Genomic DNA, 10,436 nt, shown 5'->3' with positions numbered 1-10,436 from the left:
AATAACATTTCAGCAATATTTATGAAATAATCGCTAACAACCACTTGAAGCATTGAAACATTAGTGCAAAAATAAACAATATACGTTCCAGATATATAGAAGTCTACGTCAAGAGTCAATTTCAAGTACTGAATTATAATTTTTTCCCCCTGTTTGTGAACTAAGGACTCACTTCAAATAATAGAACTTTGCTCTTGTTTTGTTCCACACACAAATTGCGTCAATAGGGCTGAAATTCGTTTCGAACTGTACAGTTATTAAAACCTCGCGAGATGGCACACCTTACATAGCGAGTATATAAGCATATGCGCATAGGTTTGAGAGAGGTGACAGTGTGGGTGTGGCATGTTTATTCTGCGTTGTAATGCCGCCTCCACGAACGTGTTACTTACTGCTTCTAGAGGGCTGCCAGAGAGGGCATTTGCTATAAAATTTTGAGATTAGGGTCATAAAATGTTTCAGAGAAAGTTGCGCATGCGCTGTTGGTTTCATCAGAAAGCTTAGAGTGAATGGCGGGCTGGATATTTTACCCATAGAAATAATTTTGTAACGTCCTGGTAGTGTTTACGTACCAGGATGTAGGCTGTTACTGCTCAGCATAGTGAGTGAAATGACTCAAAACACATTTCATTGCGATTCGCTAGAACGTATCGAGCGAGCTCAATTGGGTCTCAGTTGCCACTCTGTGAGTATTTCAATTTGAACATGGTGGCGAATTTTTTATTCTAACTCAACACAAAACCTCAATACCGAGTCAATTTAAAGTTACTAACGGAGGACAAAAATATGCTACAACAACTGTGTATGGTCAAAACTTCCTGACAGTGTCTGCATCTCTCCTTCATCCTTTTGATCACAACCAGTTTCCACTCATAACAAGAGCTTTCACACCCTCTATACGCCATTTGCAGCATGTATGTCGGTGCAGCGTACGAAATAAAGGGAGCAGAACAAGCTCAAAGTAGTCTTTGGGCGATCTGCCATCTTCGTGCAAAACTGTGCATCATTACAAATCCTCACTGTTAAGATGTCTTTCGTCGTCCAAAGTACACAATCACAGTAATTCCTTTTAGAAACAAGCATTTGCAGTGAAACAAGTAGCTGTTGAAGGTTGGAGGGGACATCGTGCTAGAAAAACTAGCCACCCTGTATACGCAATGCCTTATGACCTCGACTGTACCAGAAGCTTGGAAGAATGCAAACATTATCTTAATTCATAAGAAGGGAGACGCCAAGGACTTGAAAAATTACAGGCCGATCAGCTTACTATCCGTTGCCTACAAAGTATTTACTAAGGTAATCGCTAATAGAGTCAGGGCAACGTTAGACATTAATCAACCAAATGATCAGGCAGGCTTTCGTAAAGGATATTCCACAATAGATCATATTCACACTATCAATCAGGTGATAGAGAAATGCGTAGAATATAACCAACCTCTATATATAGCTTTCATTGATTACGAGAAAGCATTCGACTCAGTGGAAACCTCAGCAGTCATACAGGCATTGCGTAATCAGGGGGTAGAAGAGCCTTATGTCAAAATACTGGAATATATATATATATATATATATATATATATATATATATATATATATATATATATATATATATATATATATATATATATATATATATATATATATATATATATATATATAGCAACTGCACAGCTACTATAGTCCTCCATAAAGTCAGCAATAAAATTCCAAAACTCCAATAAGGAAGGGCGTCAGGCAAGGAGGCACGATCTCACCAATGCTGTTCAACGCTTGTTTACAGGAGGTATTCCCAGGCCTGAATTGGGAACAGTTGGGAATAAGAATCAATGGAGAATAACTAAATAATCTGCGATTCGCTGATGACATTGCCTTGCTGAGTCACTCAGGAGGTGAACTGCAAATCATGATCAATGAGTTAGACAGGCAGAGCAGAACGATGGGCCTAAAAATTAACATGCAGAAGACCAAGGTAATGTTCAACAACCTAGCAAGGGAGCAACAGTTCACAATTGACAGCGAGAGCCTGGAAGTTGTGACGGAATACGTCTACTTAGGGCAGGTAGTGACAGCTGATCCAGATCATGAGAGGGAGATAACTAGAAGGATAAAAATGGGGTGGAGCGCATATGGCAAGTTCTCTCCGATTATCAATGGCAGTTTACCAATTTCCCTCAAGAGAAAAGTGTACAACAGCTTTATCTTGCCGGAACTCACCTACGGGGCAGAAACGTGGAGGCTAACGAAAAGAGTTCAGCTTAAGGACAACGCAGGTAGCCATGGAAAAAAGAAAAATGATAGGTGTAACGTTAAGAGTCCGGAAGCGGGCAGAGTGGGTGAGGGAACATAAACAAGTTAATGACATCCTAGTCGAAATCAAGAGAAAGAAATGGGCTTGGGCAGAGCATGTAATGCGAAGGCAAGATAACCGCTGGTCCTTAAGGGTAACGGAGTGGATTCAAAGAGAAATTAAGCGTAGCAGGGGGCGGCAGAAGGTTAGGTGGGCGAATGAGGTTAAGAAGTTTGGAGGCAAAGGTTGGATGCAGCTGGCAAAGGACAGGGTGAATTGGAGTGACATGGGAGAAGCCTTTGCCCTGCAGTGTGTGTAGTAAGGCTGATGATGATGATGATGATGGTGATGATGATTATTATTATTATTTGCAATTGTATCCGATAGTAGTGCGCCTGGTCAATGTGAAGCATGGCGTTCTCCCCATATAAAAAAGATGTAAGCTGCCTTGCATCGTCCTGGTCCCGGGTTCGAACACCGGATCAGGGCGACTTTTTCACACCGAAACTACCCCAGAAACCATCAAGTTTATGAGGAAGTTATATGAGCTTTCCTTTGTAGCCAAACAGCTGCGCTTGAGTAGTTCCCGGTTTCGAGCCCAAGACCAGGTTGATTTTTTCTCTAAGGAGTTCTTGTGGAAATTGTATAAACTTTTCCTTGTAGCCGTATGACTGCGCTCGGCTGGATGCCAATGAGTATTTACTCCCCTTTATGGTGAATGTACCCTGGGTTCAGTGACCAGGTTCTGTGTGATCTTCTGACTGTGGTCCGTTATTGCTCTCCAAGTTTGTGGGGTGTCTTCTTTGTATAGGCTCGTAAGCATGGCCATTGTCAACTTTGCTGCAACAGCCACGAAATCAATAGCGTAATTCTCTTCTAGTGAAAGAAAAGCTGACCTGCTGCCACCTTCATAGAATGCAGCTAAAAATGTGCTCCTCTCTGCTCCTGTCGTTGCCTGAATAGGTTTCCGCTGGCGCTTGCGGCTACTGCCTTCTCCACCGAGGCCACGCTGCTTCATTTCTTCAGAAGCAAAATCAACTTCTGGAGCACACTTCCCTTCGATGAACCGAACTTGAGGAGGCAGCCAAGCATTTTGATTGTGTGTAAAGACCATTGAGGCTTGTTTTTACTGCAGCCTCAATGAAGAAAAGAATTGCTCCAATGTGGCAGCAAGCCTCTTCCAGGCCTGGTTTACAAGTACAGTGACCTGCCAGCACTTCGAGCCTCCTTTTACTCGAAGCCATGGCTCCAGCCTCTTTTCATCAAATGATTGGGAATAGCACACTTGAAAAGCAAACAACAAACAGTTGAAGACTACTGACTGAACATCTGTGGTTGAGTTTGCAGCCGCAAAAAGTAGAAAAAAAAAGAAACGTGTTTGCTGTAATGAAGGCATGGTGACTTGCTCCTCGAGTACTGTAGCACCACAGGTCCTAAAATTGGCTAGCTGTATAGCAAAGCAGATTGGGTGTCAGCTTTGCACATAGACTGAGAACTGCACAGGACGCAGCCTAGCACACATTGAAATGTGGGTAGCTCCTGCCGCGCTGGCTCAGCGGTTAGGGCGCTCGGCTACTGATACGGAGTTCCCGGGTTCGAACCAGACCACGGCGGCTGCGTTTCGATGGAGGCAAAACGCTAAGGCGTCCATGTGCTGTGCGATGTCAGTGCACGTTAAAGCTCCGCAGATGGTCGAAACTATTCCGGAGCCCTCCACTACGGCACCTCTTTCTTCCTTTCTTCTTTCCCTCCCTCCTTTATCCCTTCCCTTACGGCGCGGTTCAGGTGTCCGCCGATATGTGAAACAGATACTACGCCATTTCCTTTCCCCAAAAACGAATTTTCATTTTTCATTTCAACAAATTAGATCACGGAAAGGAAACCAGACACCACGAGTGCTTGTGGGGTGTTTTATTTTCCTCCTTTGCAGCGCGACCAGTATTTCTGTATGCACACTACAACCAACTCACCCAAATTTTCGTTCATGCGACATAACGGAACGGCGCATCAAGTAACAGCCTAGTTACAAAATGCACCCGACTGCACCAACGCATTTTTGATAGCTGTAGTCGGCTAGCTGCACAAGCTTTACCAACGCTGGTCCAGCACGATAACAATAAAGCGCTTTTGCTGCAGTATTTCAGCGGTAAAACGGTCGAAAAAGAAATGTCACTTTCTCACAGGAGGAATGGTAGAGTGAGCGAGAACGCTTTGCCACTCTGATCAGTGCTGTGTGCATTGTGCTGCAAATGCACACGGCGCTGAATCCAGCTTCGGCGAAGCATTACTGCTGCGCAGCGATTCCTTTATAAATCAAGCTGTAGCCTGTCACGTATGAGTAGATTAGAATGGAAATATCTAAGGTGGCTACGGGAACAGACACGCCCCAAATCACTCATCTTTCCGACAACGACGCGTCGACCAGCGACAAGCACCCTCACGCCCGGTTCTTGCGCCCTTACGCTCTTCAAAAAATTGTGCGCTTTCATGGATTTGTAGGCATTAAATTGATCTTTGGTCACAAAACTTCTTCTGTGCACAAGGTAGTGTTTGATGTCCATGAAATCAATACCTGGCAGCAGTCCCAACGTCACGCACCACGTCGGAGTCTTCGTAGTCGTACGGATTGATGTCTCCGCACAGCCGAACTTTCTCAAGATATAGGCTCTTCTCTGCTCCACGCAGGTCACAGGCGTACACACTGAGACGCATTTTTGCCAGCAGGTTATATACGGCGTTATATAGGCCGTCGGCGTTCATTGTGTTCATTGGCGTTGGCGTTGACACCTTTCTAGCCTCCGATTACTTTGAGGAAAGGAAGGTCGCACAACTGGCTCCCTGGGTCAGTGGACGCCTCAATCGCACTTTGAGGTACGTGGCGGTGTTGAGAGAGAGATGTGGGCTGCATGCATTAGGGCTGACAACGTTGTGGCAGGCACGCGGCACTGCAGCAATAGAGCGCAGCGTTCATCGGGTGACCTACCTCTCGCGATGAACCATTAATTCAACAGCCACCTGCCAGCGTGGCAGCGTGGGCTCAATGCATATATAGTGTGCGGAACGTACGCAACATTACATACACCAATCCCAGTCTACTTGACCGATACACCACAGCTTTCTCTCTATAACCAGGTTCAGCAGTAGTTAGTCCGTAGCTATTTTTCAAATTTGTTACTGAATTTAGCGCATCACACAGGTGGAGCCACGGACCTCATGCTCCGCTCTGTCATCACACTGGTGCTCTAACAGTTGATGTACGTTGGAAGCACAATACTGAGCGCAATATACTCTGGCACAACTCGGTCGAGCGAATACTTCAAGCTCGCCAAATAGCGCTGAATGAGGGACGACGAGCTAAGCAGCACACGATGCCGTGTACTGTCTCGTCCGCCAGTTCGGTTCTCGCGCTGTTTGCTAACACGAGGACAGCAACCAGTGCAGATGCTGACTTCAACAGCGTTGAGCTGCTCTTCGCTCATTCCTCAGTCTTGTATCATCAGCGGCGCCGTCTTCGAGCGACATCGGCAGCGCGCCAAGCTGCGGCGGTGCCAGTATCAGCACGGCGTGCTTGCTTTGCAGGAAGCGTCGACCGTGATGGCTCGCCCGGCGAACTAGGCTGTGCGCTAAGACGCTGCAGCGTCCGGCTGCGCCAGTGCATGCTTGTTTTCAAAGCCGGTGAGCCAGTGTGGAAGGGGCATGGCGCATAAAGCGACGCGTGCTGGAGTACATGCATTTGAACATCGGAGAGGAGCCCCCTAGCTTAAACAAGAACACCAAAAAAACGTGATTTACATGCAACACCTTAGATAACTGTCGCTAAAATGCCATGGAGGAAGCGGACCTTCAGACACCCAAGCGATCCTGTGAGCGAGAAGGTTCGGGTCGCAGGAGCAGAATCCAAGCGTCTGGGATGCGCCCTGCAGCTCGAGCCGCCGAGGCAGAAGCGAGGCGACGGAATCGGCAAGCCAGGGGAACAGTGAAGACAGAGGCTGCAACCGAAGCGTTAAACGGAAAGTTTCCGAGTGACACCTTCAAATAGAGCGGCTCGGTATGCGATCGGTTGTGAAACAAAAAAAATCTCAAAACTGAACGTGTCTCAGAAAAGTTCTTCGCTTTCTCGCCGCAGCTAACGGTGAAACATATCCGTTACTAACTCGCAACCGTCCAGTCAGTTTTTTCATAGCTCTGTACAAATCTAAACATTCATGTTTTCAAGCACGGAAATGCTCCTAGTCTAGTCGTCGACCTTCAGTTTTGTGCTCCAAACAGGATGCGTTTCCGGCCGTACAGCACTTTCATGTAGGCACGTGTCAGAAGGGAGTGCGAAGCAAAAATTCTTTCTTGTTGCAACGTAAAAGGCAGCTTTTTATTTTCTATGACTGCGTATCCCGTCAGCGGCAAGTATTCGTGGAGCTCATCAGGCAGTTTGAAATAATTGGCCAATGAGGGGTAATATCACCATACACTGTTTATCTATTGCAAAAAAAACTACGATTACAATATTGGGTACGGCGGATTTTGAGCGCAGCTGTTCAGGTGTTTGTATTTTTAGATATATAGAGCTAAAGAATTTCAGAGAGACATGCATACATGTACAGTTGTAGACCACTGTTAATATTTTCCGCGCATTTTCATTTTTTTTTTACCAGCACACCTCTCCAGTCTGCGGATCGAAGGCACGTGGTGCCGGCGCCGCTAGGCCTCTCCTCGGACGGCAGGTTTAGCAGTAGCCACAGCAGATGGTGCGTGCCACACTGCTCCGTTCTCGCCTCAACCACCCTCCATCCTCGGTATCCGTGACATCTCAGGATCTCCGGGTGGTTACCATGGTAACCAACCTACGGAGCTCGCTCTGCCGATTACGTCGACGGCCTATACGGCGACAACACGGACGCTCAACCCACGGAACTGGCACATATAAGGCAACTATGGAGTTTTTAGAAATTCACTTATTGCAATGAAACGTTTCCGTCCTGATCATTTTCACCAAGTTTGGCAGAGGTGCGGCAGTTCGTTCCCACGCAAATCGATTTACAACTTTACCATTTCCGTGGCATCAGTTGGGGCGATTTCGGCGGGCGATGCTGCGTTTGCAACGTCACAAGCATTACTTACAATTTGGCTCCTGCTCCGCGCCTGTAGAACAAAATTTGAAGCTTGTATTAGGTCGTCTTCGGTAGTTTATGAACGGAGTTGCGATTTCCAGTCACTGTTTCAGCCACTCAACGCACGCACAGGGTGGCGAAAACTTTCCAGACCGCTCCGCCCGAGCTAGGACCGGCTGCTCTTCACTGTCGCGGCATTGCTATGATATGCGCGTCGGCCTTTACGGGTATACGCTGCGAGAGCTTAGATCCCTCTCCCTTTATTGCTATCCTTGTTAATAAAGCCGAGAAAAGGTATAGTCGGATACAACTGGCTGTGGTTTAGCTCTGGTTAAACCTGAAGTGACGCGATGGCTATAGCTGGCCGAGTGAAACTCGCTGAGTCGAATTGCACAGTCAGGCTTTCGCCGCTCCGTTTCGCTGAACGTTCCTTCTTCATCTTCGTCCCTGGACGTGGATTCACTCCCCCCCCCCGGTTTAACCGGCGCGCCGCGCCGCCGGCAGCTGCTCCGCACAAGGTGACCAACCACGTGACCAGCCACGGCGCCGCCACGCCGAAGGCTGGAGATACTAGCGTAATGTAAAACTTGTGCCGTGGCGCTCTTTGGCCACAGATGCCCTTGCTCCATAAAAAAATTAGCTGTGGTTTAGCTCTGGTTAAACAAGGACTGACGCGATAGCTACAGCTGGCCGAGTGGAACTTGCTCAGTTGAAGTGCAAAGCCAGTCTTTCGCCGCTCTGTTTCACCTGGGCGTTCCTTCTTCATCTTCGTCCCTGGACGTGGATTCACACTCTCCCCCCACCCCCGGTTTCACCGGCGCGCCGCGCCGCCGGCAGCTGCTCCGCACAACGTGACCAACCACGTGACCAGCCACGGCGCCGCCACGTCGAAGGCTGGAAATACTAGCGTAATGTACAACTTGTGCCGTGGCGCTCTTTGGCGACAGATGCCCTTGCTCCATAAAAAAATTAGCTGTGGTTTAGCTCTGGTTAAACCAGGACTGACGCGATAGCTACAGCTGGCCGAGTGAAACTCGCTGAGTCGAATTGCAGTCAGGCTTTCGCCGCTCCGTTTCGCTGAACGTTCCTTCTTCATCTTCGTCCCTGGGCGTGGATTCACTCCCCCCCCCCCCGGTTTCACCGGCGCGCCGCGCCGCCGGCAGCTGCTCCGCACAACGTGACCAACCAGGTGACCAGCCACGGCGCCGCCACGCCGAAGGCTGGAAATACTAGCGTAATGTAAAACTTGTGCCGTGGCGCTCTTGGCCACAGATGCCCTTGCTCCATAAAAAAATTAGCTGTGGTTTAGCTCTGGTTAAACCAGGACTGACGCGATAGCTACAGCTGGCCGAGTGGAACTTGCTCAGTTGAATTGCAAAGCCAGTCTTTCGCCGCTCCGTTTCACCTGGGCGTTCCTTCTTCATCTTCGTCCCTGGACGTGGATTCACACTCTCCCCTCCCCCCCCCCCCCCCGGTTTCACCGGCGCGCCGCGCCGCCGGCAGCTGCTCCGCACAACGTGACCAACCACGTGACCAGCCACGGCGCCGCCACGCCGAAGGCTGGAAATACTAGCGTAATGTAAAACTTGTGCCGTGGCGCTCTTTGGCCACAGATGCCCTTGCTCCATAAAAAAATTAGCTGTGGTTTAGCTCTGGTTAAACAAGGACTGACGCGATAGCCACAGCTGGCCGAGTGGAACTTGCTCAGTTGAATTGCAAAGCCAGTCTTTCGCCGCTCCGTTTCACCTGGGCGTTCCTTCATCTTCGTCCCTGGACGTGGATTCACACTCTCCCCTCCCCCCCCCCCGGTTTCACCGGCGCGCCGCGCCGCCGGCAGCTGCTCCGCACAACGTGACCAACCACGTGACCAGCCACGGCGCCGCCACGCCGAAGGCTGGAAATACTAGCGTAATGTAAAACTTGTGCCGTGGCGCTCTTTGGCCACAGATGCCCTTGCTCCATAAAAAAATTAGGTGTGGTTTAGCTCTGGTTAAACCAGGACTGACGCGATAGCTACAGCTGGCCGAGTGAAACTCGCTGAGTCGAATTGCAGTCAGGCTTTCGCCGCTCCGTTTCGCTGAACGTTCCTTCTTCATCTTCATCCCTGGGCGTGGATTCACTCCCCCCCCCCCGGTTTCACCGGCGCGCCGCGCCGCCGGCAGCTGCTCCGCACAACGTGACCAACCACGTGACCAGCCACGGCGCCGCCACGCCGAAGGCTGGAAATACTAGCGTAATGTAAAACTTGTGCCGTGGCGCTCTTTGGCCACAGATGCCCTTGCTCCATAAAAAAAATTAGCTGTGGTTTAGCTCTGGTTAAACCAGGACTGACGCGATAGCTACAGCTGGCCGAGTGGAACTTGCTCAGTTGAATTGCAAAGCCAGTCTTTCGCCGCTCCGTTTCACCTGGGCGTTCCTTCTTCATCTTCGTCCCTGGACGTGGATTCACACTCTCCCCTCCCCCCCCCCCCGGTTTCACCGGCGCGCCGCGCCGCCGGCAGCTGCTCCGCACTACGTGACCAACCACGTGACCAGCCACGGCGCCGCCACGCCGAAGGCTGGAAATACTAGCGTAATGTAAAACTTGTGCCGTGGCGCTCTTTGGCCACAGATGCCCTTGCTTCATAAAAAAATTAGCTGTGGTTTAGCTCTGGTTAAACCAGGACTGACGCGATAGCTACAGCTGGCCGAGTGGAACTTGCTCAGTCGAATTGCAAAGCCAGTCTTTCGCCGCTCCGTTTCACCTGGGCGTTCCTTCTTCATCTTCGTCCCTGGACGTGGATTCACACTCTCCCCTCCCCCCCCCCCCCCCGGTTTCACCGGCGCGCCGCGCCGCCGGCAGCTGCTCCGCACAACGTGACCAACCACGTGACCAGCCACGGCGCCGCCACGCCGAAGGCTGGAAATACTAGCGTAATGTAAAACTTGTACCGTGGCGCTCTTTGGCCACAGATGCCCTTGCTCCATAAAAAAATTAGCTGTGGTTTAGCTCTGGTTAAACCAGGACTGACACGATAGCTACAGCTGGCCGAGTGGAACTTGCT

Source organism: Amblyomma americanum, chromosome 1 (assembly GCF_052857255.1).
Source record: "Amblyomma americanum isolate KBUSLIRL-KWMA chromosome 1, ASM5285725v1, whole genome shotgun sequence".
Taxonomy (NCBI): domain Eukaryota; kingdom Metazoa; phylum Arthropoda; class Arachnida; order Ixodida; family Ixodidae; genus Amblyomma; species Amblyomma americanum.
Note: the sequence above shows the minus strand (reverse complement) of the source record.